This window comes from Leuciscus leuciscus (genome assembly GCF_965113295.1).
Source record: "Leuciscus leuciscus genome assembly, chromosome: 8".
Taxonomy (NCBI): Eukaryota; Metazoa; Chordata; class Actinopteri; order Cypriniformes; family Leuciscidae; genus Leuciscus; species Leuciscus leuciscus.
In genome coordinates, this window is record NC_138732.1 from 41,488,101 (window position 1) to 41,515,960 (window position 27,860).

General features: G+C 43.4%; 2 long non-coding RNA genes across 2 annotated transcripts in view; both read left to right on the forward strand.

Annotated features, from left to right (window-relative positions):
* Window positions 1-27,860, forward strand: part of LOC309505166 — a 172,453-nt gene that overhangs the window by 21,717 nt on the left and 122,876 nt on the right. The gene's annotated exons all lie outside the window — the stretch shown is intronic.
* LOC309505147 lies at window positions 17,442-18,827 on the forward strand. The gene is made up of 3 exons (XR_014208327.1): window positions 17,442-17,658; window positions 18,224-18,361; window positions 18,625-18,827. It is a non-coding gene; the product is annotated as an uncharacterized lncRNA (long non-coding RNA).

Here is a 27,860-nt window from a genome sequence, read left to right on the forward strand (position 1 = left end):
TAGGCAAAGAGGTGGAGCACCTTCTCCGTCTCACCTTGTCCGAATGGAGCTTTTGTCCCCTCCTCGACAAAACCCCCAAGGTCCGTTTTAGGACCGAGGTCGCTCCGACAGGAGCTTCGCACTCTCCCTGGGAGCCTGCTAGGGAGTAAAGTCAGCATGGGAATCTCGTCCATCTGCAACCTCACGGACACTGTCCATTTTTGTTTTCGGAGGAGGACCTTCCTCCACCGCTTTTTCTCCAGGGGTGTCTCAACCCCCTGGAGTCGCTTCGCCGTTTACCCAGACCGACTGTTCGACATGCATATGTTTTACCTTTGGGATCAACCGAGAAGCCCCGGACAGTGAACCGCGATGCGCAGGCTCCCTACACACGGGTCTCACTCCACTCGGGCCTAGGCTCGAGACAACACGGCCACTCATAGGGCGCATGAGGAACCATCCACCGGGGGCAGGGGCAGGAGGCATCTGGATCGAGGCCGTAACCGGGAAGGGTGCTTTCAAAGCGGGGGGAGGCGCAGAGCAAAGTTTGGCTCTTAAGACATGCCAGGGGGGCCCCAACTAATCCAAGCCTCCCGACGCGCCCGCTGCCATCTTTGCGGACATCCGTTTCAGATGGGCCATCTTAGTCTCCCGAGGTCAACGCGCAAATCGGGGAGGAGCAAGCTGCTCCATCCCCGGGTGCGTCCGAAGCCCCAACCGACTGGGCACCCCGACTTGACGGCCCGAAGGAGAGGGTGTGCTCCCCTGGGCCCCAGGCAACCCGGAGGCGCCTGTTTTCCATTACCTAGTCCGATAAGAGTGTCGTCTCCCTCCTCTACAACACCCCGAGCGTCCGTGGTTGCCAGCAGGTGTACGGATCTGACTTTGACTGGAGATGACCCACCCTCCCTGGGGCTGGCCCGGGAGGTCTGCGAGCATGGAGCTCTTCTTCAAATACAAGATATTTTTGGACATTTTTACAAGGAGGAATATCCTCCAGTGTGTCTTTCACCCCTAGCTCACCCAGGACGGTGCACATTCACCGGTGTGCACGCCCTGGCACCGAGGGACTGGGTGTCCAAACCAGACCCTATTTACTGGAAGTTTCGCCCGCACAAAGTGCACTTTCCCTGGGCTGGGTCAGGCTGTTTCCCCATCCGGTCTGACCACCACGTCTAGTCCATGTTCCTTGTCTGAGCGGAGCATTGTCCCTCCTCCACAAAGACCCAAAGGTCCGTTTTAGGACCGACTTTGCTCAAGACGGAGCTCCAGTGGTGGCGGACAAATCCGAATCTGGCTCAGGACGGGCCACCCTTCCTGGGCTGGCCAGGGGAGGTCTGACTGCATTGAGTTTTCCAAATGTATCACAATAATTTGGACATTTTTTAGGAGGAATTTCCTCCAGTGTGCCTTTCACCCTTAGCACGCCAAGGGCGTTGCACCTTCACTTGGATGCGCACCGGTGGGTCATGATTCTGTTACTAGTCCGACATTAGTTCTGGAATGTGTGGTTGTCAAGCTAGCTGTCAAGATTCTTACTGTTACAACATGTGTTGTTATGGAAGTTTCAGAGTGGAAAAAGTAAGTGGATCAGTTTACCCCCAGCTGGTTCACTTTACCCCCTTGATTTCTCTGGTCTGTCTCAGTTTACCCCTAAGCTGGGGTAAAGTGAGACACAAGACCACTTTTTTAAAAACAATCATATTTTCACTGCCCTTCGTCCTGAATACATTCTAATAATTTCCATTGCTAGGAAACATCCTGAATTAATGGGAAATGTGTAAATTTGACTGATATATCATTTTAGCTCGCTTAGAGGGGAACAAATGTAAAAAATGTCTCACTTTACCCCACTCTCCCCTATTCATGAGATGATCACGCCTTTTCGCATAAGGCTTTTTCACACAAAACACGTCTTAGAAATTTAAAATCAATATATTGTCTTATCTGAATGAGCAGTCAGGGTGATTTTCACATAGTTTTGGAGCAAATATTCTAGGCTACGTCATACAATTTTCAAAAGTCTTGTGAAGAAATAATCAGTATGGGTTTCATGGCCTTGTTTCAGTGAGAATTTTTTTGGGTATTTTCACAAACCACGCATAAATGTCATTATCTCAAAACTACAAACTTTTACATACATGCTGCTGATATATTATTGTAGCAGAGTTTGTGCTGAATACAGTGTAATCAGACTTTAGCCATGAAAATGTCACAAGTAACAGAAAAAAACACAAATGTCAGAGCATGTCAGAACACCTCCAGGGCCAGAAAACAGCTCAGACCTCAGAGGGTTAACATGAACTGTAAAAGCAGTTAACCTTCCCTGATTGAGCAGAGGATAAATCTTCCCTTACTTTACAGAGAATGACTCTTCTCTGGCATTGCAGAGGATAACATTAACACAACCTTCCCTGATTAGAGAGGATAAACCAACTTCCTTGACTATATGGAGGATGAAACACTTCTCTGTCGACACAGAGGATAACCACATGTAGTCAACAGAAAGAGAAATACTTTTACCAAAAACTCCAATCAAGCAAAAATATTTCATTAAACGATTTATTTGGTGATAAACAGGGAACATTCCATACAAATAAAGCACTGAATTGATCTGTAAAAGAACTGCAGCATAGGTTCGGCAAAATCAACGTCATGACTTAGATTGGCCATCATGGTGACCGTGACCGCGACCACGACCACGACCGCGGTGACCGTGATGGCCGTGATGACGGTGGCCATCATGGTGACCGTGACCGCGGTGGCCGTCATGGTCTCCGTCCCACTCAGGCTGCTTTGGCGGTTCAGCCGCAGGCTTCAATGCAGGCTTTGGAGGTTCCGCCGCAGGCTTCACGGCAGGCTTCACAGGTTCCGCTGCAGACTTCACTGCAGGCTTTGGCGGTCCCGCCGCAGGCTTCACGGCAGGCTTCACGGCAGGCTTTGGAGGTTCCGCCGCAGACTTCACTGGAGGGATATAGAGTCATCTTTAGTCTGTCCTTTCTCCAATCATGAATATCAAGTATTACAGAGTGAATTGTATTTTAAATATTTATCATCTATATTTGTGTAAAGCTATTCTGTGAAACTACTATATGTGCTAAATTTCAGGTATTTTTGTCATGGAGTAGGATGACAAAAGAATTATAGAAGACACTTGTGGCGGGGGCTTGAGACACTTCTCAAACTTTATAGGTCTCAAACTTGAAAATATGCATATTTATCTGCTTAAAAAAAAAAAACATCAAGAATACATTTATCACTAAATTGTCAATCAGTTTTAAAGACAAAGAGTAGCGAGGTGTGTAATACAAGCAGATAGGAGACATGGACAGTTAATATGTTTTTCATAAGTTTACTATTGCAACTAAATATACTGTAGCTACATGTTCAAAAGTCATATTTTGTAAGGCATTCATTTATGCATTTCTTCAGACTGTGTAATGAAGCTAAAAGATCTTCTCACCTGCGACTCCGGCGTGTGTTGTACACAAACATGCAGACAGGCACAATAAAACAACACTCAACCAGCAGTACACTCGAGCTGTCATCCTCTCGACCTGTGATCTCACAATGAGCTCTGCTGGAAAACACGCTGAATCAGTCAGTAGCGACAGTGAGGCACACAATACTCCAATGCAAACACGTGCTGCTGAATCACTGTATACAATTTTCTGAAAACGCGTTTTTAAAGATCCAAGGAGGTCTGGGTAACTCCAACCCTGATGAAACTCACCTGCGTGTAGCTTTCTAGTAGCCTAATCTTGAAGACCTTGATTAGATTGTTCAGGTGTGTTTCATTAGGTCTGGAGGAGCGGAGCACTGCGTTCACACCAGATGTTGTAATAATAACCGTAATTAGTATTATGACTAATGCCTTGTCCAAATACCCACACTTACGGTCTTTGCACTTGACCACTTGTCTACTTGCATGACATATTCCTCTATTTGGCCCAAGTGTTCAACTTTTGATTACTCGATTGAACACACTTATAGGCTTGCAAAAAATTCAAGTGTTTATAGAGTTTTTATTTATTATATTTTCAATACTTTGCATAAAAAAATAATAATAATAAAAATAAAAAACGTATGTACATGTCTGTTCAGTAGTCGCTATGTAACTAACATAAAACACAAATTTTAAATTGTGATGCTTCTAATTAAGTGATGAAAATAGTTGCAAATGTTGTACAAAATAGGCCTACACATATCATACTCATCTTTGCACCAATAAAATGTGCAACACTATGTTTTTACTACCAAATTATATGTATCTAATTAAATTATAGTGGACTGTTTACCTCGACATCTTGCGATTTCGGGGCACATGAGCCTCGAATACCTCGAATCAGTGTGGGTTTCCAATTCATTCTCTTTTATTTACACATTTAAAGTTGAATAAAAATAAATAATGTACAGGATTTTCTTTCCTTTTAAAAAATAAGTGAAAAAAGTTCAACAAGAATATATCATTCTCATTCTCTCAAGAAGAGAAAACAGCCTGTCCATCCTCTTCCTACTCTCCTGTGCTCTCCTCGCCTCTGCCACCCTCTGTAGTTGCATGTCTTCTCTGATCAAGTCCAAAAACTCGTCCTCTCTGTCTCGCCGCCTTCGTGCTAGTGATGCTGGTGTTCCTGGTGCTGATGCTCCTGGTGCTGCTGGTGCTCCTGGTGCTGGTGCTGGTGCTCCTGGTGCTGGTGCTGCTGCTGCTCCTGGTGTTAAGTACAAGGAAAGATTCCGACGAGAAGAGTTTTCTTGATGCATGAAATCAATTTATTGCCTATTACTATACAACTCTAAGTTGCGCGGGGAAAGAGGAATGGGAACAAAGGCAGTAGGGAGTCTCTTTGTGCGCGCACACGCTCCGCATCCATGGTTCCTTTATCCTGGGGAACCCCAATGAACCACGCCCACTTCAACAGGGTATGTCCATATATGGAAACGTGCTTCACACTATATAATGACCCCTTTACTGACTGGGGGGACGTCTCCATTTGTAGAGCTAAATAAGCTGCAACGACAATTGTTAGGGACATGCAATATAGCCATAACATACTCCAGCCCGATGAACTTGTCGTTAGTCAATGTTCATCCACTTCTAACGGGTAGAGTAATTGTACAGGTCTCCTAAACACAAATCCAGACGGCAATCGGACAGCACATGATCTGATTTTACCGTCTCTTCCCATGAAAGTCTCGTCAATCCGTCCCATCTTCCACATATGCTTGAGTTGTTTATAATCATGAATCAATACAACATCTCCAATTTTAAATGTAGATTGTTTAAATGTGTTACTCACATGGTGTGCAGAACGAAGTTCCATCAAATACTCCTTCTTCCATCGATTCCAAAAATGAGTACCCAACCTCTGCTGATACTGTAGTCTCTTGTTGAGCTGAATGGCAGTCGTTTTCAACAAACTGGAATCATGTAACGGATAGGAAGGAAGGGTAGTAATCCTTTGTCCGGTCAGGAAATGAGCAGGTGTGAGGGGCGAAGGTTCACTGCTATCTGTGTGCAGGTAGGAAAGAGGGCGGGAATTATCACAGCCTCCACTTCACAGATCAGGGTTTGGAGTTCCTCAAAATTGACCTCCCCAGTACTTTACGTAGGCACGTCTTAACCGATCTCACCAAATGCTCCCACATGCCACCCCACCAAGCGGCGCGCTCCACGATGTACTTCCATCTAATCCTCTTGTCTGCAAACAATTCCTGTATTTCTTTCCCGTTTACAGGAATTTCAAATCCTTTTCAGCTTTCTTTAAGGTCTTAGCGTTATCAGAATAAATAACACTGCAGATACCACGTCTGGCAATAAACCTAATGCATTATCCTATTCATTTCCTGGATCCTCAGCTTTCGGGGATGTCCCCACCAATCTCAAAATCAAACCTACACCTATGCTTGAACGTGATGTACAACCATCCACCTCTTTTGAGAACACAGCTCTGTCAAACAATGAACAATGGAGGTCTGCTAATGTCTCACATCAGTATGTCCAAGATCCGGTTCAACAACCATCTGAGACTACCATTAATGAAGCCTAATCCACTAATGATCAAGCCCACTTGACTTATCAAGATTAAATGGACGTTCTAACTACCGTCGCTCAGAATCAAGACCGATATAAAAATTTACCATTCAGTGAACCTTCTCATGGCATGCTGTCACAGGATCAATTGCCATTGTCAGCTCCAAATCACCAATATTCACAATCGACAATCAAGCAGACAGAAAAACTGAACAAGACTCGGAAGCGAAAGGCTTACTGTAAAAAAATGGCACAAAGAAATGGTTCAGAGGCAAGGTGTTTATGACAAAAGAAACTGGCTGTACGTAAAGTCTCATGATGGAAACAAGAAACCTTTTGGTGGCTTATCTGTATTAGCTGTGGGAGATTATTATCAATTACCACCTGTGGGAAGAGCAAAACCACTCTGTGTGTATGAGGACCATGTGCTGGACTTCTGGACAGATCATTTTCAAATGATAACTATGACTCAGATCATGAGACAGAGAGATGATCTTGCATACGCTGAGCTGCTCAACAGACAGAGTAAAAAAGAAGCACGAGAAGCTGAATGATGCAGACAGGTGCATGTTAGAAACTGTCATAAGATCCTTCCCTGAAGAGTGTCCAGCTGATGCATTGCACATCTATACAACCAATAAAGAGGTAGACAATCACAACACTGAAGCCATATCCGCTCGCTTTTCAAATATCATTACCATAAATGCACATGATTACAAAAAAGATCCCCGAACAGGAGAAATGAAAAGACAAGCGGCACCATTTAAAGGAGACAGTCGTGACCTTATTGACACACTACAGATTGCTATTGGTGCACGAGTGATGCTAACCAGAAATATTGATGTGGAAGATGGACTGGTTAATGGCACTTTTGGCCAGGTGGCCAAAATAACAGCTCCGACCCGAGATGGATTGGTTAAATTAATTGGTCTTCATTTAGATAATGTGACTGCTGGAAAGAAACATCGCATTCGAAGACAATTTCCCATGAAGCTTGCTTTAGCATGCACCATCCATAAAGTGCGAGGAATGACAACTGATCGCGCTGTTGTATCTCTGAAGCACATATTCGAATCAGGCATGGCATACGTTGCACTCAGCAGAACAACATCACTCAGTGGACTGCACATTACTGACTGAATAAAATCTTCTGTAATCCAGAAATAAGTGCCTCCTTGGAGAACATGCCAAAAGCGGATTTTCATAGTATCCAGCCCATCCTACATATTGTACAGGATTCCAAACTGAATTCAGCTCTTAAAATCATTCATCATAACACTTAGGGACTGGAGTGTCATATGGATGATTTAAAATGCCACCATGAGCTTCTCTTGGCTGATGTTTTGTGCCTCACTGAAACACACCTGTCAGGCTCAGCTGTTCCTGCTCATCTACAATCTACAAACGCAACAGGCATGCATCCTACACAAACTATGTACATTTGGCAAACAAGAATGGTGGTGGAGTGGCCATTTATGTGAAGAACAGCTTTCAAGTTTGTCCTCTGATGTACAGTATATACAGAATGTTACTGACTTGGAATATTTGGTTTTGAAGATACAAGCCCCCAAACAAGCACTTCTTGCAGTAATCTACAGACCACCAAGTTATAATTTTGCAGAGTTTTTGGCACATCTGAACGCCCTCTCGACATCTCTGGAGATCATCGATTTCAAGCCTCTATGGCGTAATGATATGACGCAGCGCCTGAAAATAGTCAACCCTATAGTCTACCGAGCTGGGGACTATTTTCAGGCGCTGCGTCATATCATTACGCCTGCTGAACTCATGGTACGGCAGCAAAGTTTCTTGATTATTACGCAGGAATGAGAGTATAGTTCCTAGCCATATCAGCCTAGAAAATCGCAACTTTTCATTTTCCGTCGGTCTTAGTACATGATGTAACTACAGAAGAGTCAAGTTTTAAATAGGAAAAATATCTAAACTCTTTGGTCATTTTTTTGAGAGAGATGCTAATGGTCTTGTCCCATTCAATGATCTATGCTAAGCTATGCTAAAAGTGGTACCACCAGAGTTGTAAAATGAGCCTATTTCCAAAAAAAGTGGAGTATCCCTTTAATATACAATTTAAGAACGCCACCTAATGGACAAATATATAATTTAATGAAAATGGATCCTACAGGTCAGTTTCAAATGAGTGTGAAGTTATCATTTGCAGCTGTTTTTTTATTTATTTCAGATACATGTATTTCACTGATTCAGTGAGATAAGGGACACAACATGTTTTAGATGTTAGTTTTTATTAATTAGTAATACATCATCACTAACTGATATATTTATAGACAAAGGTCTCAGCTAATGCATGTAAAGGAACAAGTTTTTTTGAAAATGTTTTTTTTTTCAAAAAATGTGCATGTATTCACTTCGTAACTTAAATGGTCAACTCTGTCAGACGCATTAAAAAGCATGCTATTTCAATCTGATTCATGCAACAACTGTGTAAAGTCTTGAATTATGTAATAATGGTGCTCAGTAAAAGTGAAAAAAAATTTTTTTTATTATTTACTGGGTTAGGGTTATTATGAACAATCCAGTTCCTAAATTACTTAATTCCCTATCCTCCTTTTTAATATTAAACATATAACTAAGGTTCTTAGGTAAATCAGACATATCATGTAGTTCAGTTGATGTTTAAATATTTTAACACAATAAATGGAAAATAATAAAATATATTTCTTTCACAATTAACAGAAACCTGTGTCTGACAGTGTTAAATATTCACGGAGTTGACAAAGGTTCAACTGAGGTTCCAACAACTGATTGACAAGACAACAAACTAAGGCAACTAACAAATTTTTAAGCTAATATTTAATTTAATTTAATACAATAATCCTTCCAGTGGTTTGTTTGTCTCCTTTTAGTGGTACAGTACATCTCATTCTGGGTCTCCAGTAGCTCACAGAATATAAGAAGCGTATGTTAGGTTGAGTGTAGTGGTAAGGATTATTATGTGCTGCCTTGCAGCAACAGAAATGTTCCCACTGTGAATCCAAAGGATCTGTAGCTGTACGTACATTTTATTTGTGCCTGACATGCATGACTTATGTAGTGGGAAACTGCCGCCAGGCATGTTTGCTGTCTATAAAGTCCATTATATCAGGGTTTGCTATTGTTGTTTTCTCATGCGAGTAACATGTTGTAAAAAAAAAAGAAAAAGAAAAAAAAGAAGATGTGCACAAATTAATTATTATGACCGCCGCTAGCGTAGCTAGCCGGTCATATAGGGATTGTCAAAGTTTTTTATTTTTTATTTTGGTGGGCATTTTGGTGGGCATGTAGCCCCACTAGACTTCTAAGGAAAAATTTCGTTTGGTCCCCCCCCGCGCTGGGCCCCCCCAAACCCCCAAAAATGCAGTTTTTCCTAAATAACTACCTGAACCGTGGCACCGAGGATGAAGACATTTTTATGGTATGTTGGTCTACTAGACTTTTACGGAAAAATTTCGTTTGGTCCCCGGGGGCCACTTCCCCCCCCCCGCGCTGGGGCCCCCTTAAATTTTTCGTCAACGATACCAGGGACACCGAAACACCGGGGAACATGAAATTTGGTGGGCATGTAGCCCCACTAGACTTCTAAGGAAAAATTTCGTTTGGTCCCCGGGGGCCACTCCCCCCCCGCGCTGGGCCCCCCCAAACCCAAAAAAATGCTGTTTTTCCTAAATAACTACCTGAACCGTGGCACTGAGGATGAAGAAATTTTTATGGTATGTTGCTCTTAAGGGCCCACATCAACCTAGCCCATAATCACTCATTTGTGATTTGCGCCCCTCCCATAAAAAATGAAAATGCAATATTATTCTGCTTTAATCGCCCCTATCTTCAGTGGAGATGTTCAGAACTGCACCATATTTCATGTGTATGATTAACTTGACATCCTCTGGGGGTATCCTCTGCTAAGTTTTGTAGAATTTCATCCATGGGGTGGTATAAAATAAATTCATTTATGTGCACATTTAGTGACTGTACACTCATCGGCCTGTAGATGGTGCTGTTGAGCGAAGGGTTGCTGGTTTAGGATGATACTGTCACACACACACATGCAGGAATACAAACAAACGCAAGCATGCACACACACTGACATCCACACGCACAGACACACACCCATTCACACACATACAAATCCACACACACACAAGCACGCACGCACGCACAATTACTTTTTTTTAGGTATATACATAAACACGCAATACAGCCAAATTACTCCACGTCATTTATTTTTGTGGAAAGCCAGTGCAGGCCTGAGTGGCGGTCATATTTTGTACCGCGATGCGGTACATCTAGTTTATAATAAAAACTGCAATTTTCCATTAAAAAAAGAAGAATCATCAATTTTGATTTCATGGTGATAGAAGATGCTATGTATATAAGGCACACCAATCTAAATGTAAATAAAAGTATGAATAAAGATTACAATAATTTCCATTTGCAATCACTATATAAAGAATTTCACGAGTTCACATCTACATATAATAAGTACAATAAGTTTATGCGTATTTGCCGTGCTGTCCGGGGGGGAGGGCTCCGAGCTCGGAGTTAGGCTCGAACCCAGAGTACTCCCCCCAGTTGGTAAGTGTAGATGGAACTGGAAGTGAGGAGATGGGGTGGAGGAGGGATGCTGACAAACTTTCAATGAACAGAGATAGGTCTGCTGTGAATTTATACTGTCATTGAGTTGATTACTGATTAATCTCCAGCTGAGCATAATTTGGTTAATTATCTGAACCTGCTCCTCCCGAACTTTGTTAATAAAACATAATTTCACGAGTTCACATCTACATATAATTAGTACAATAAGTTTATGCGTATTTGGCGTGCTGTCCGGGGGGGAGGGCTCCGAGCTCGGAGTTAAGCCCGAACCCAGAGTACTCCCCCCCCCATAAAAGCCAGGTGAGCGCAGGACAGCAATCGTAAAATGTGGAATTAATCCCCCCAAAAAGTGCAGGGCATGAGAAGGTATTTACTAAAAACGAGCTTGACTGTTCGACCGGGAGGGCTCTCGCGACATCCGACGGGAACTTGGATGCTCACGGCATCGGACGGATAAGCCCATTCGGCAGTTGAACTGTCAACTCGATGACGCAAGATTTTTACGAGCATGATTTGAGAAAGAGTTTAGCCATTCAACTGGGAGGGCCCTCGTAGCGCCCGACGGGAACTTGGATGCTCACGGCATCGGATGGGTAGGCCTCGCCAGCGGAAGGGAGGGCGCCCGCTGGACTCTGTCGGGGGGCTCGACCGGCGCTTCGAAGGGGGCTGGGATACGGGAACAGAACCCTCGCGGCCCGACGAATGGGGAGTCCACACAGCGACACGAGCGCGGCCGTCCCACGACGACTAAGACGGGCAGACTCTCACTGCGATTCGAACGGAAGGGCTCGATCAGCGCTTCGGAAGGGGGACAGAGCCCGGCCCTTGAACGAGGAGCCGTTACGTGTGCGAACGGGGGAGCCTGCCATTGTTTGTAAAAATACGCTGTATTGTAGATGTTTATTGTATCGAGCTTGAACGCAGTGAACCAAATGATACTGGAAGTGGGTTGGAACTTGGTACTGGTACTGAGAGTGATAATGGATGGAGCGCAGCAGGTGATGGAAATGAATGATTTAATTATGGCTTGGTGAGCGTTTTGATGTGGAAGCGGCTGGATCTGATGTAGGTTTTGAACGCTTCTGATGTGGGCCGAGTGGGGATTTGAACATTGAATGTTTATACTGCAGTAAATAAAACGAGTTGTACAGTTGGATGGGGGTTGGCGGATTGAAAATGTAAACGAAGTGACCTTTTTGCTCGATCAGTTTACTACTTGTTTAATGAAGAAAATATGGTTCCGATATCTACGATCTGTAAATCTGAGATTGAAGGATGGGTATTTGAGTCGACGTTAGATGTGATAGTCAATTCAGAGCGGTGGAGAAAACCGAAGACAGCTAGGACAGACGTGCTTCCAGTGCGCAGATGGAGTTGGTGGAATGGTATGCGAGACAGTGTTGGAATACATTTGGTGAGTATGTCAATTGCAATAGATTGACTGGTATCCGGACGAGTGGGATAAGTTCTTGAATCCTTTAATGAGCAGGGATGTTTGAGATTTATTTATGGCGGGGGCAGGCTTACCGTAGACTAATTTATTGAAAACTGAATGCTGGTTAGATAGCTCTTTTAGCTTTTTTATGCTTCTGACACCAACGTCCTGAATTTCTGGAAAGAATAATGGGAGAGAGTCAGCGATTTGATTTTGTGCTCCTGGAACGTGTTTGGCAGTTATTACCAACTGATCAAGCGGAGTTCCAGATGAGGCATCTGAGGAGTGGCAATTAACGCGGATGAGTAAGAACGACTTTTGTTGATGCAGTGCATAGGTTTAGTTTGTCGCGATGGACCAGGATTCTGTTAGTTGACCACTTTCCCCCCTGGGAAAGCCGTGACGACGATTGGAAGGAGCTGTCAATGGCTTAAATCAAGGGGGAGAGAGATGTAATCGTAGAAAAAGGTTAAGCCATTACGCTGATTAGAGTAAGTTATCCATAAACTTAGGGCGAGGAGGTGCGTGATGAAAGGGTGGCCTTGCGGAATTGTGTATAGCATGGTTTAGGTGGCTGAGCGGCGAGAAGAATTCACGTTTGGAATTATTTGGGCAGTCTATGAGGTTGGACGGAAGGACTGCCTCCGCTGTGAGACCGATGCTTGCAGAGAAGAGAAAACAGATGCATGCAGTGTCCGCTGGGAGACCAATGCTCGCTGGACAGAAGAGAAAACTTAGATTCATGCTACAGTACATCCTCTGGGAGACCGAAGCTCGCTGGACGGAGAAAGGCTGAAGCAGAAGACGAGATTAGCCAGAGAAACAGTTCTCCTGCTGGAGCAGACGCATCCCTGCTAGCAGTAGAGAAAATGAACTGGAGTAACAAATCCTGTGGGAGCAAAGGAAACCTCACTGCTGTGGCAGTAGAGAATTAGCCAGAGAAACAGAGCTTGCGGGAGCATAGGAGACATCATTACTGCGGCAGGGGAGAAAGTAGCTAGAGTAACAGAAATCCTGAGGGAGCAAAAGGAACCTCATTGCTGTGGCAGTAGAGAATTAGCCAGAGAAACAGTTCCTGCAGCCTTGTTACAGCAGTATAGAAAATTAGCCAGAGAAATAGAGTTCCTGCGGGAGCAGAGGAGACATCAGTGCTGTGGCAGTGGAGAAAATAGCCGGAGTAACAGAAAACCTGTGGGGGCAGAGGAAACATCACTGCTGTGGCAGTGGAGAATTAGCCAGAGTAACAGAAAACCTGCAGGAGCAGAGGAGACATCACTGCTGTGGCAGTGGAGAAAATAGCCGGAGTAACAAAACCTGTGGGGGCAGAGGAAACATCACTGCTGTGGCAGTGGAGAATTAGCCGGAGTAACAGAAAACCTGCAGGAGCAGAGGAGACATCACTGCTGTGGCAGTGGAGAAAATAGCCGGAGTAACAAAACCTGTGGGGGCAGAGGAAACGTCACTGCTGTGGCAGTGGAGAATTAGCCAGAGTAACAGAAAACCTGCAGGAGCAGAGGAGACATACTGCTGTTGCAGTGGAGAAAATAGCCGGAGTAACAGAAAACCTGTGGGAGCAGATAAGACATCACTGCTGTGGCAGTGGAGAGAATAGCCGGAGTAACAGAAAACCTGTGGGGGCAGAGGAAACATCACTGCTGTGGCAGTGGAGAATTAGCCAGAGTAACAGAAAACCTGCAGGAGCAGAGGAGACATCACTGCTGTTGCAGTGGAGAATTAGCCAGAGAAACAGTTCCTGCAGGAGCAGAGGAGACATCACAGCTGTGGCAGGGGAGAAAAATAGCAAGAGAAACAGAAATCCTGTGGGAGCAGGGGAGACACTGCAGTGGCAGTAAACAAGATTAGCTAAGGGAACAGAGCTCCTGCGGGAGCAGAGGAGACATCACTGTTGCGGCAATGGAGAAAAAGCCGGAGTAAGTTAAAACCTGTGGTAGCAGAAGAAAACATCACTGCTGCGGCAATGGAGCAAATAGCCAGAGTTACAGAGAACCTGTGGGAGCAGAGGAAACATCACTGCTGTGGCAGAGGAGAAAATAGCCAGAGTAACATGAAACCAATGAGCTCCTGCAGTGTGTGGATGAGCAAAGGGAGGAGGAGAGTGGGGCTTGGAGAGCCGATGGTCATCTTTTTTGTGCGTTAATCTAAGACGCGATGAAGAGGAGGTTAAAGATGAAATCCTTGCAGGATTATGCATTTCTGTTGTTTAAGTGGCAGAGCACAGATATCAGTTTGCTTAGAACGATATTGACTGTCTGAGAGGTGGACGAGATCAGAAAGTCCCATTCATTCATTCGCCGTGAGGACTGGAGATCAACTGTGTTCAAATTAATGGCCAGGATTCGATGAGGCTGAACGCATGGATTTAACCTGCGTTTGGAATCCAGAGCTTAGCCAAACTGTGCAGGGCTGAAAGATCAATTATTGAACGTTTGATGATTAACAACGTCAAAGTACACTCTGATTTAGATAACGACTGTTCGTTTATCTGTTGCTGGTTTCTAAGGAGACAGCTTACGTAAAAGACGACGCTTTGCATGAATTTTGTTTAGGCACTTTGTGTTTGTTTAATTTAAGGATCACTAAACTATTGGTGTGAAGCACATTGCTTGTAACCATGTATAAAAACATTTATGCTATAACTAAGTTTCTACGCGATTTATGCAGATAAATTGCAGGACATAGTTAACGATATAAGTTAGGTTAAAGATTCTGAGCGCATGCGTTCAGCACGTAATGCGCAAGGCCGCGAGCTACTGTAGGCCTACTTGTGAGTTTTAGCCACAAGAAAGCAGCGCATTAATGACAGAAAATAATTTGGACCGACACCATTTAAAACGTGTTCCCCTCATTATAACTGAACAACTGAATGCGATGCGAAATTTAACCACGGAGCGGAGCGCTCGCGGAGTTCAGCCAATGGGGTTGAGAGCGTAGGCTGGCCGACCGGTACTGAATCTGCGGCGCTGCTCTTTGAGGGCCTGCGGCTTCGGCCTAGAGCTGCTGGAGAAGCCCGTTCTTTCGCGTGAAGAGGGCGGCATTGCCCGTAACGCGAGCATGGTGCTTTGCAGGCCTTATAACCAGTCTCCATGGCAGGAAAAACATTACTTGAATGATCTGGTTTAGAAAAAATAAAAATGCGGAAGAAGATCGCTGGTATTTCGCCCGTGGCGGCAATGACCCGTTTATTTGGCTTGACGCCCGCAATATAACACCCGAGGATTCTGGCAAATATTCCAAAAGGACAGAAAATTCATTCATTGGCTGGGAGCGCTTGATTCAGACATGTTGGGAAGATAGAGCGCAGCCAAATGCTGACAAACTTTCAATGAACAGAGATAGGTCTGCTGTGAATTTATACTCTGTCATTGAGTTGATTACTGATTAATCTCCAGCTGTGCATAATTTGGTTAATTATCTGAACCTGCTCCTCCCGAACTTTGTTAATAAAACATCATTTTGTGAGCACTTGTCAAGTCCATCAGTTTACAAGTCAACTTTTTCAGACATAAAACCTGATGGAGTTGACGTCTGACGGAGTTGACTAAACTTGAGTCCACCTTAACCACGTTTTATATAGTGGAGCAATTTTGTTTTCTTCCTCTGTTGTGACTGCCTTTATAAACATTTTTTTTAAAATTGCATATTTAACAACTATTTACAGAAACTACACCAGGATGATGGAGTTCATTCAGCACGCAAGCTCCACTCATTTAGAGGGGAGGGAGCCACGTTCAGACATTTCATAAATGTACACATAGTTTGTTCATTTGAACATTTGGTCACTTCGGTCGGGTACCAGATCTAGTTGAAACACGCAGAAATCTTGCTGGTAGAAAAGAGGGCATCTTCAACACCGTCCTACATACAGTCGAGCAACGTTGGACTAATGAAATGCAGAGCGTGGTAATAATAAGCAACAAGCATATTGGTGCATACAACATTAAACCAGTTTTTATGAGTAATAGATATTCACAGCTGCCTCCTTATCATGAGCTGTGATTGTAACTGTGAGCTGTGGCGTAATTGGTGCTTCCAAAGTCTATCACGCCTGGGGATGTATAGTGAGATAAATCGCACTGTTCACAGAGAACCAGGGTTACACAAGTAACCTAAGCTTTGCTAATAATGTGCATATTTACAGATTTTAAGATAATGACGACAGGAGTGAATGAGATGAAATATTATTGAGAGATGATAGAAGTGTTGCCGTTTATGATAGATATATCCAGAAACATATATGTTTCCAAGGTGCAAGATCTATGGTCTTGTTTATGGAATGTGATACCGGTTTATTGGAAATTGACAATTTAATTAAATTCATATTTTATTTGGGAAATATAATATACATAAAGCAAAGTACGTCAAATGTACCGAATGGTAGACAGTTTTCCACTGACTTAAAGATCTTTCACAATTCCCTAACCTCAATAGAGGACAATTATAAAGTTGTTAAGACATACAGGCTGTTGAAAAAGATAGCTTATGTTTTAGATGTATGATTTTGATACAAGATGCAAAGTTTGGATTTCATTGTTTTATAGATTCAAGTGTTTTTATGGCTCTGCACTCAATAAAAAATGTTTCAGCCTAAATTCTATCTGTTCATCATCAATATATATATGTGGGTGGTAGTGGCGCAATGGATAAGACACATGCCTTTGGTGTGAGAGACCCGGGTTCGAATCCACTGTGAGACACCAATGTGTCCCTGAGCAAGACACTTAACCCCTAGTTGCTCCAGAGGCGTGCGACCTCTGACATATATAGCAATTGTAAGTCGCTTTGTATAAAAGCGTCAGCTAAATGAATAAATGTAAAATGTAAATATATATATATATATTTATTTTTTTTTATTTTTTTTTAAAGTGGCGTTGATATAAGAATGGCTGTATTCCCTAGTTGCTTGAAACATTGTTGTTAGTCATAATTACTTGGATCCGCATCGCAAGCCAATCAGCAATTGTAATTCAGTTTCCATTTCTAGACATGCCCCTGTGGCTGTGTATGCTGTGTCTCTTCATATTCTACGCAGATTTATGCCAGTAGAGATCCACTTCCAGTAGAGTTTAGGTGTAAGAGGTGTATTCATAACAACAACTTGTAAACGTGGAATTTTCGGAGAGCTCCGACTTGTACCATGTGATCGCTGTACCACCTGACCATTTTGTCATTGATAGTGTTGCCATAGAAACACTCAATCTTCGAATTATGTCATCTGGGTGACCGCAGTGCTCCGCTCCTCCAAACCTAATCAAACACACCTGAACAAGCTAATCAAGGTCTTCAAGATTAGGCTACTAGAAAGCTACACGCAGGTGAGTTTCATCAGGGTTGGAGTTACCCAGACTTCCTTGGATCTATAAATCTTTGGACAGCACTTTATGTTAAGGGATTCAGCAACACATGTTTTCAGTGTAGTTTTGTGTGCCTCGCTGTTCCTACTGACTGACTAATTCAGCGCGTTTTCCAGTAGAGTTGATTGTGAGATCACAGGTCGAGAGGATGACAGCTCGAGTGTACCGCTCGTTGAGTGTTGTTTTATTGTGTCTGTCTGCATGTTTGAGCACAAACCATGCTGGAGTCATAGGTGAGAAGATCTTTTAGCTTCATTACACCACCCGAAGAAATGCATAAATAAATGCCTTACAAAATATGATGTACAGTACAATTAGTTGTAATAGTAAACTTATGAACAACATATTGATGGATGTCTTCTTTCTGCATTGTGCTTCTATAACACACCTCACCAGTAGTGGGGTAGGTTGTAATGGCACTCTGTGTCTTTGAAACTAATTGTCAGTTTAGTTATAAATGGTATTTCTACTTGATTTGAAGCTGATAAATGTATGAATATTTTCAAGTTTGAGACGCACACTGCGAAACCCCTGACTTATAAATACTGAAACTATTACAACAACACTCATGTGGTGTCTGGTAAAGCTGACGGTCGTGCTGTGGAGGATGTACTTGTGATCGAGACTGCTCTGGAGGACATTGTTAATTAAACTGAACTAAATGTGAAACTATAAAGTAGAAAGACTGAACTAGTATTTTCTTGTAAAAACCTACTCTGATCTTTGACCACTCTTTTCATATCACTGAATGCTGAAAGTCTCATTACTGTATGCTTCTGTCATGTGTCTCTATCACAGAAAAGCCAGGACAGTGTCCAAGCACAAAATCTGGAGGAGGAAAGTGTGCTGAGTTGTGTTCCTGTGATAGTGACTGTCCGAAACATGAGAAATGCTGCAGCAATGGATGTGGACGTCAGTGTATGGATCCACTTACAGGTATTTATGTTCTATTAGTGTTTGAGTCAGCCTTCTCGTTATTTCAGTTGGACTTATTTTATCGTTCACCGTGTATTGAGCCGATAGCACAGTTTCAAGCACAGGATTGCTTTACAAATTTAATAGATGATGAATAATAATTAAAATTAAATTATTTCTGTATGTACAACTTGCTGTTCATGCTTTGCGTGTTTTGTGCTGTACATCGAAGACTGAATGTTGTTAAACGGACTGATTAAAGCTGACTATCTGAATCCATGCAGTGAAGCCTGCAGCTGAACCAGCAAAGCCTGCAGTGTGTGCCGAAAACTGCCAAAAAACTCACCCTGATGCCCCATGTTCTGGCCCTAAGGGGGGTCCTCCTGGCCAAAAAGAATGTGGCCATAAAGAATGTGGCCATGCATGCAGTTAACGGTGTTGATTTTTACCACTGATGTTTTTCCTGTCTAACAAATAAATCTCCTACTTTAAGTCTCTATTTATTTTTATTTGCCTGAAGAGTTTCATTTTATATTGCAACAGCTGTTGCCCAAAGTGGTTCACAATAACTAAAAACAAATGACAGTACATAGACAAGGTAATGATCAAACACCCATCATGAAGATGCCCAGGAAGTCTGAAAAGATGTGCTTTTAACATGGCCTTAAATTTCGGTAGTGACTTTACAGAAAGTGGGAGTTCATTCCAAAGTTTGGTTCCGACATGAGAACACTCTGTCGCCATTATCTCAAGATGGATTATAAAATGCCAGCATGCTAAAGAGATAAGAACTGGCAAAATTGTGTGACATCTTCTAAACAAGTAACATGATCTTATAGATAATTTATACCGAAACGGTGACTATTTAAAAAATACAGTTATTGGCTCGTTTCTTTTGGCTGACTTGAGCATTCTCGCCAGCATTCTGTACTTCGAAGACGTGCCAATGCTTTGTTGTCAATTCCAAAGTAAAGAGTTGCAGTAGTGTGTACAAAGCTCTCGCTCGCGCAATCTCAAGGATGCTTACTTTCATATAAGCATCTATCCTGCGCACAGGAAATATATCAGTTTTTCCTTTCAGAGCAATGTGTACACATTTATTTTTTTTACTCTTCCATTCAGGCTCAGCCTAACTCTGCATGGGTTCAGCAGGTGCAGAGAGTCAGCGCTGAGACACAATGAGCTCAGAATATTTGCTTATCTGGACGATTTTCTCTTATGCGCTCAGTCACATGAGTGTGTAAGAGATCACAACGTCCTCCTGTTCCACCAGTCCAGGACTGCAAAAGGTGTGGGGAAAGCAGTCATTCGCGGCGGCTGCAAAGTCCAAGTCCGCTAACCATCCAATGTCAATTTATTTGAATGTGGCCAAAGCCACTGAACCTATTAGTTCCTCTTACCACCCTGAGAGGTCACTGTGGCTAAATCTCTGGAGCATTGGGGACAGGGATAAATTCCACTCCCGATTCCACCACATTTGTTTCCCCACCCGCGAAGAAGCGGAGGATGTGGAATTTGGCCGGGCAAATGGTTCTAAGTTGTGTTCGGCCCAGTTCAGCTTCCCCTCAACACACAATGTTCTGTGGATTGCTGACAGTCCAGAATACTCATCCACCAAAAGAATGTGGTCTGATGGGCACAATCACAAGTTCTCAAGTGTATTGTCACAAAGCACATCTTTTACATGGGTTGTTTGGGACGCTTACATGCTACAGCCTCACATGTGAGCCACGTCTCTGGGTGTAACCGCCCGGAGTAAACTAGTGTTTTTCCTTGATGCCTCGCCACAGCCAATCACGCTTCATGATTATTGGCTCACAGATATTGACGAGATTGACCCCTTAGGTATTGAAATTTGGTACGAACAACAAGCCGTTTTTTGATACTCAATGGTATCGAGTCAATTCGGTCGGTGCCTAAAAAGTATTGAACTCGATACCCAGCCCTACTTTTACCCCCCTCCATTTTCTTCAGAGGAGCAGAAATTGCACACTTTGTGTCCTGTTCAAGTGCTACGGCATTATGTAAACAGGACACGATCATTCAGGAAGAATGATCAGTAATTCGTTTCATGGACCGATCTCATAAGCCGATCTCCTCGCAGCGCCTTTCCCACTGGATGGTGGAGGCGATTGAATTGGCCTATACTTCTATGGGTCTTCATTCCCCAGTGGGCTTAAGGGCTCATTCTACAAGGGGTATGGCTACCTCAGGGCAGTGTTCAAGAGGATTTCGGTATGAGATATTTGTGCAGCGGCAAGCTTGTAGAATTGAAATAATCCAAGATATTCGAAACGAACAAAGACATTTGCTTGACTGTTTTTCTACCCCCTCTTTCCAACACAAGGGCCATTTGGAGTTCCCAAAGACACAGATAGTGATCAAAGCCTGTAGGGCAATATGTGTGTACAATATGTGGGTCGATGAATTGTCACACCTTTAGTAAGGTGGGGGAAGTGTAATTATCTGATTGGTCAGTTTGAATGTCTCACAATTGGGTTTTAGTCACATGGTCGGGAAAGGATAAAAGAAGATTGAAACTGTTGCTCTGTCTCTTTTATGCTCTGGCTCTCTTCTTCTCTGGATCCCTTTATTGGGGCTCTCTCTCTTTACATCCTCTTTCCTCTTACTCTCTCTCTCTCTATCTCTCAGGTAACATTTACATGCTGGGTAAGATTAATGGTATAAGTTATCATCATCTCGTACATCTATTTTGTAACTATTTTAAGTGTAACCATAACCCTATTTTGTCATTAAACCTTTTCATTTACAAATAATGTGCTAACTAGTTTTGATTTGGTATTGACTTTGAAGTGTTACATATTGCAATGCAATATTGTCACTCTCTATAGCAACGCTCTCCCACATATTAATGCTAGTGCTCAGTTGTTTACATAACGTAATACGGCAGGCGTACCCCCGTGCGTCATAGCGTAAAGCATCACTGTCGTAAACCTCATACAGCACATCTTAAACACTACATCACTCCTTTTTTTTTTTTTTTTTTTTTTTAACAACTAGATCCATTACTGTGGACATACGCGACTGCCTGTAACAACAACATTAATACAAATGTAAACATGTAATTCAAACCTGCGCTAGAACAGACACATTCAGGTAATTTATAAAGTGTGCTTAGACTGAACAGTATCAAAGTGCAACAGTACTTCATAATCACTGAAGTACAATCTTATGCATTGTGCAACTGGTTCTGAAAAAAAATAAAGAACAGTCATTAGGGGACCTTTAGATTGGTCTTTAGACAGAACAGTCATTCAGAAACCTCTAGTCTAAATCTATTGCTGGATCGGGTGTGAAAATTCTTCACACAAGCTCATAGTCATTGAGGTATGATGGACGCTGACGGTTAACTCGAAAAGGATACCTTGGTTTCACAGCAACAGTGTCCTCATTATCAACAATTCTCTCATTCTCTTCATTCTGACCTGTGGGCGCATCTTTTGTCTTTGAGGTTATTTTTTTAAAGAAAGATGAATTCCTTGTTATGGAATGTCCATCTCTGGTTGCTGTGACCATGGAGCCCTTGACTTCTGCCACAGCATATGGCTTGATGTTGTATGGGGTAGTGAGTTTGTTTTGCTTGGGTTGTTGGTAGAGTACCTTGTCACCAGGGGTGAATGTGATTGGCTTGGCACGACGGCGCGTGTCTGAGTGTAACTTCATCTTTGCTTTTGCATTAGTGTCCCGCTCTCTAATGATGTGATCATCATTGCATTCGCAGGTCGTGGTGATCAATGGGATTTTGGTGTGAATTTTGCGCTTAAACAACAATTCAGCAGGTGACGCCTCCGTGGTGCTGTGTGGTGTGGCGCGATACTCACGGAGAAACGTGTTAAGTCTCTGTTTCCACGGGGTGCTCTGTGTCTCTGCCACACGGATTGCTTTTCCAAGCGTGCGCATGAAACGTTCTGCTGTTGCATTTGCTTGAGGCCAGAGAGGTGTTATTTTTCGAGGATGGAAACCTAGATGGCCTGCAAACTTGGAAAACTGCTCACTGTTAAAAGGGGGCCCGTTGTCTGTTTTTAGAACTCTGGGAATACCAAACATCGAGAACACTTTATCGATGATTGGGATGACTGTGTTGGCTGATCTTACAACTTTAACAACTGGGTAGCGAGAATATTCATCTATGACAACTAGTAGATATTCTCCAGTTGGAAGTGGCCCGTAGAAATCTGCACTGATGTTCAGCCAGGGGGCTTCTGGCAACTCAGACATTCTCAGTGGCTCGGACTGTGTTATGGGCGTGTTGGCTTGACATGCTAAACAGCTCTTGACCGTCAGTTCTGCTTTCTGGTCTATGTTAGGAAACCAAACTTTTGACCTGAGCAGTGTCTTAGTCTTTACAATGCCCTGGTGTCCTTCATGGGCTAGCTGTAATACTCTGTGCTCGAGGGATGCAGGGATGACAATTCTCGTACCTCGCAGGATGATGTCATTGGTGTGGGACACCGTGAGCTCCCCGCTAATCTGTCTGTACTTCTTCAGTGTTTCAGCATGTTGTGTGTCACCTGTAATTTTGTGCCATGTGTTGTCTCTGATATGGGCACTAACCTTTTGCAGGATTGGGTCTTTAAGTGTTTCGTCTTTTATCTCATGGAGAGTCATAGCTTTTGGTGTGGCATGCTCAGCTACAAAGTTGACATATTCCTCTGCCACTTTCACAGCTCTTGTGCTTTCGCTCGTCTGCGTCATGATGGGGTGACGAGAGATGTAATCGGCAGGGTTGTCTGCACCTTTTCTGTATTCTACCCTGAAGTTGTAGGGCTGTAGTCTCAGTCCCCATCTCTCGATCCTTGCAGGTGGTTTTGAACGAGGGTTGTTCCATATGACCTCTAGAGCTTTGTGGTCAGTGACAAGGACGAATGGGTTGCCATACAGGTACAAATGAAAGTGTTCACAACTCCACACAATAGCCAGTGCCTCCTTTTCTGTTTGTGAGTACCGTCTTTCTACGTCGCTGAGAGCACGGCTGGCGTATGCTATGGTATGCCTCTCTCCCTTTCCATCCTTTTGGTAGAGAACAGCTCCTAGACCGACTGGACTAGCATCTACTACAAGCTCTGTGTTTTTAGCTGGATCAAAGTATGACATTACCATGTTGCTGGTCAGGCTGTCTTTGATCGTCTGTAGTGCTCTGGCGTGCTCAGGGGTCCAGTGCCATGGCGTGTCTTTTCTGGTCAGCTCACGTAGTGGTGCAGAGATGGAAGCGAAGTCTTTGATAAAACGAGCGCTGTAGTTCGCCATGCCCAGCAGGCTCCTGACTTCAGTCTGGTCTTGTGGATCACTCGCCTGCTGGATGGCAGCAATTTTTTTCGGGTCAGCTGAGATTCCACCAGCTGAAAAGATAAATCCAAAGAATTCAAGTTTGCTTTTGTTAAACTCACATTTCTTTCTATTGAGTGTGAGCCCTCGGTCTTTCAGTCTCTGGAACACAGCTCTGAGGCTGTCGTCATGGTCTTTCTGTGTTTTACCATACACAATGATGTCATCACTCAGATTCTTTACTCCTTTGATGCCCTGCAGCGTCTGGCAGATCGCATTCTGGAACACCTCTGCTGCTGAAGATATCCCAAAATTCAGGCGCTTGTATCGTCTCAAACCAAGGTGTGTGGTGAAGGTCGTAATGTACCTGCTGTCAGGGTGAAGTTCTAGCTGATGGTAACCAGCAGTCAGGTCAAGCTTGGAGAAGACTGTAGCTCCATTCAACTCGTGAATTACGTCATCCATGGTGGGAGTGATGTGGCGTTCACGTTGTATGGCGATGTTAGCCTGTCTCATGTCGACACAGACTCTAACCTTGTCCGGGTCCTTTGGCTTGGGTGGTGTCACAATGGCGGAGACCCATGGCGTAGGGCCTGTGACTGTCTCGATGACATCGTCATCCTCAAGACGTTTTAGCTCCTCTTCGACCTTCTGTCGGATGTGAAAAGGCACTCGCCTATGTGGCTGACAGGTTGGGTGAATGTCAGTGTTGATGTGGAGCTTCACCTGTAAGTTTTTCAGCATGCCAATGCCCTCAAACAGCTCTGGGTGTTTCTGCACCAACTCATCTGCTACTGTTTGGCCGGTTGTAGTGGACACAGTGTTAATGATCTTGATGAGGCCTAGCTCTTTAGCTGTGTTGTATCCTAGCAGAGAGCAGCTATCACCCTTCATTACATAAAACTCAGCTGTGGTTTCCTTATTATCTGTCGCTGTGTTACATGTGAATGCACCGGTTATGGGCAGTGGTTCAGTGTTGCCATATGGGAATATCTTTATATCAGCTGGGCTGAGCTGTGGGCATGGCCTCAGTGTACGGAGGACTGATTCGCTAATAATGTTCACTGCAGCCCCGGAATCGATCATTACTGCAATGTTTACACCATTAAGCCAAATGTGTGTGCGTGGTTGAGTGGTGTTCTTGTTGCTACTGGCAGCAAATACATACGCTTCATCACTACTAGACGAGTCATGTGTGGTACTTTGTGTTGTGCTGGTGATGTTATAGACTTTCTTGTGCGTTTTGTGGTGCTTACTGTTGTCTTTGTGCTTTATTTCAAAGTCTTTTCCAGGTGTCCGTTGTTTTGTCCTGCACTGTTTGGCGAAGTGATTTAGTTTACCGCAAGCTTTACAGTCTTTTCCTTTTGCTGGGCAGTTTCCGTCATGTGGATCATTTCCACCGCAATTCCTGCACTGGACGTTAGGCTTAGCTCTCCCGGCGCGTTGGCTGGTAGCTGTTCGCCCGTTCTGATGCACTGCATTCACTGATGCGGCTACACTGTGCTCCATGCCGGCTGCTTGTTGCTCTGACAGTTCTAAAGCTCTTCCGTATTCGAGAAGGTCATCTAGGCTGTTTTCGGGTTCTCTGAGCGCTCTTCTACGCAGCCTGGTTGAACTGCAACTTTGGATCAGCTGTGCTTTTATTTCATGGCTTACGTCGGCAAACTCACAATTCTTTGCTAGCATGCGTAGTCTGGTACAGTATGTATCTAAGTTCTCGCCTGGCTGCTGTACTGCCTTTCGGAATATATATACTTGATACTGGGCATTCTTTTTAGGCGTAAAATACGTGCTTAGCTTCAGCTTAACATCAGCAAACTTATCTTCCTCTGCTGCTAGCGTGTCATAGATGTCATGAACGCGCTCTCCCGTCAAGTGCAGTAATAATGCTTTCTGTCTCGCATCTCCGGTAATGTTCACTGCTGTATTATAGTTTTCAAACCTTTGCATCCATTTTGTCCAGCGTGGTCCTACTGAGCTCGGATCCGTTTCGGTATTTCGGTATTTTTTTTGTTGTTGTTTTTTTTAATTTTTTTTTTATTTTTTTAATCTTTTTCGTTGTTTATCCTCGTTGCCAATGTGATGTTCTCGTTCAAGTATTTGACAAGAAGCAGACGTGTGCACTCAATATACTTTACTGTGATATCAGACAGGTATTACACAGACAGCCATCGTTCCTCGTGGGCTTAATGCTAGTGCTCAGTTGTTTACATAACGTAATACGGCAGGCGTACCCCCGTGCGTCATAGCGTAAAGCATCACTGTCGTAAACCTCATACAGCACATCTTAAACACTACACATGGCTCTTGTCTTTGTTTTATAGGTTTAAATTCCCTCCAAACATGATTTATAATGTTGATGAAACAGGTGTCACAACAGTGCAGACACCAAAGCCAGTTGTGGCGGAAAAGGGAAAGAAACATGTGGGGGCCATCACATCTGCCGAAAGAGGAGAGCTTGTGACTGTGGTCTGTGCAGTCAATGCTACTGGGAATGCAGTGCCTCCCATGTTCATCTTCCCAAGGGTTAGATACAAAGACCATTTCATTACAGGAGCACCTCCAGGATCAATTGGTTCCTCCACCAGATCTGGCTGGATCAATGAAGACACCTTTGCTGAGTTCCTTGAACATCTGGTTCAGCATACCAAGCTCTCCTCTGACCATCCCATGCTGCTCCTCCTTGATAACCATGAGGCCCATATTTCACTGAGGGCACTGGATTTAGCAAAGAGTAAGGGGATTGTCATGCTCACAATTCCACCCCACACATCTCATCGCCTGCAGTCTCTGGACAAAAGTGTCTATGGTCCATTCAAGACCTATTACAACAGAGCTCTTGATGGTTGGATGAGATCTAACCCAGGCAAAACAGCCAGCATATACACATCCCTGTATGTGTGAACGAGGCTTTCATGTCGGCAATGACACCACGGAATATCTCTTCTGGATTCAGGTCCACAGGGATTTTTCCTTACAACAGAGATATTTTCTCTGATGCAGAGTTTGAACCATCCATGGTGTCAGACAGGCCGAACCCTAATGTGCTGTCTACTTCTGAAGAAGATCCACCCATGGCTTCAACTTCCACCTCTGCTGAGTTGCCTTCACAGGCATGTTCAACATGTGGGACAGATTCACTCCTCACCTCCCCTGGATATGTGTCTCCCACTGAAATTATCCAAAAGTCAGCAGCCTAGGGCACAGACAAAGAGAAAGCGGGTGAAGACAAGGATCAAAAGAAAAAGAAAAAGTCCAAGAAGAAACAAACCAAGAAAAAAACCCCAGTGTACAGCAGCTCTGAGGAGAGTGATGTTCCCATCCAACTTGATGACACTTCTGAGTGTGAGAGCTCCCAGGATCAGAGTAGTGAACCAGACATCTCAGATCTGTCAGTTGGTGACTTTATCATTGTGAATTTATCATTGCGACCAATGCAACAGCTACCATTATATCGGCTTGGTTGAGAGCCTTGAGGGAAATGAAGTTAATGCAAGATTCCTTAGTAGAATCCGAGGGAGCACTGGCAAAGACAAAGCCACCTTTGCATTCAAAGAAAATGATGTGGGATCTGTCCCACTGAATGATGTGCTGAAGAGGCTTCCTCAATCTCAAAAGGTTGGAGGAACTGCAAGGAGGGAGCAACAACTCATAAATCCCAGCAACCTTGATGGATGGAATGTTTTTTCATTGTTCTGAGGTCTGGAAGTTCAAACTGTTCCTTTCTTCTCACAAGTTCAAAACTGTGAAATTGTTTAACAAAATTGTAAATTAGAACTGAACACACTGGAGGGACGCTCTTTCTGCCAAACACATTTATATATATATATATATATATATATATATATATATATATATATATATATATATATATATATATATATATATATATATATGTGTGTGTGTGTGTGTGTGTGTGTGTGTGTGAGTGGACATGACTTGATTTACAGAATAAGAAATACAGCATATAACCATATTTCTTGCTCCTGAAAAAATATGCTGGCCGTCCTTGTTTGAAAGGTTTGAAACTATTGTTCACCAATACAAAAAATAAAAGATTAAAGGGAAAATTAAACTTTAATTGGTTTGTTTTGTGTTATTTGAGGTAGCTTTAAAAAAAAACACACACACAAAAAACATTGTTTGGAAAGGTAAGTGTATTATTATTGTTTTTTGTTTTTTTAAAGAGGCAAGTAATTTTTTTTTATTATGCTTGCATTAAAACGTGAAAAAT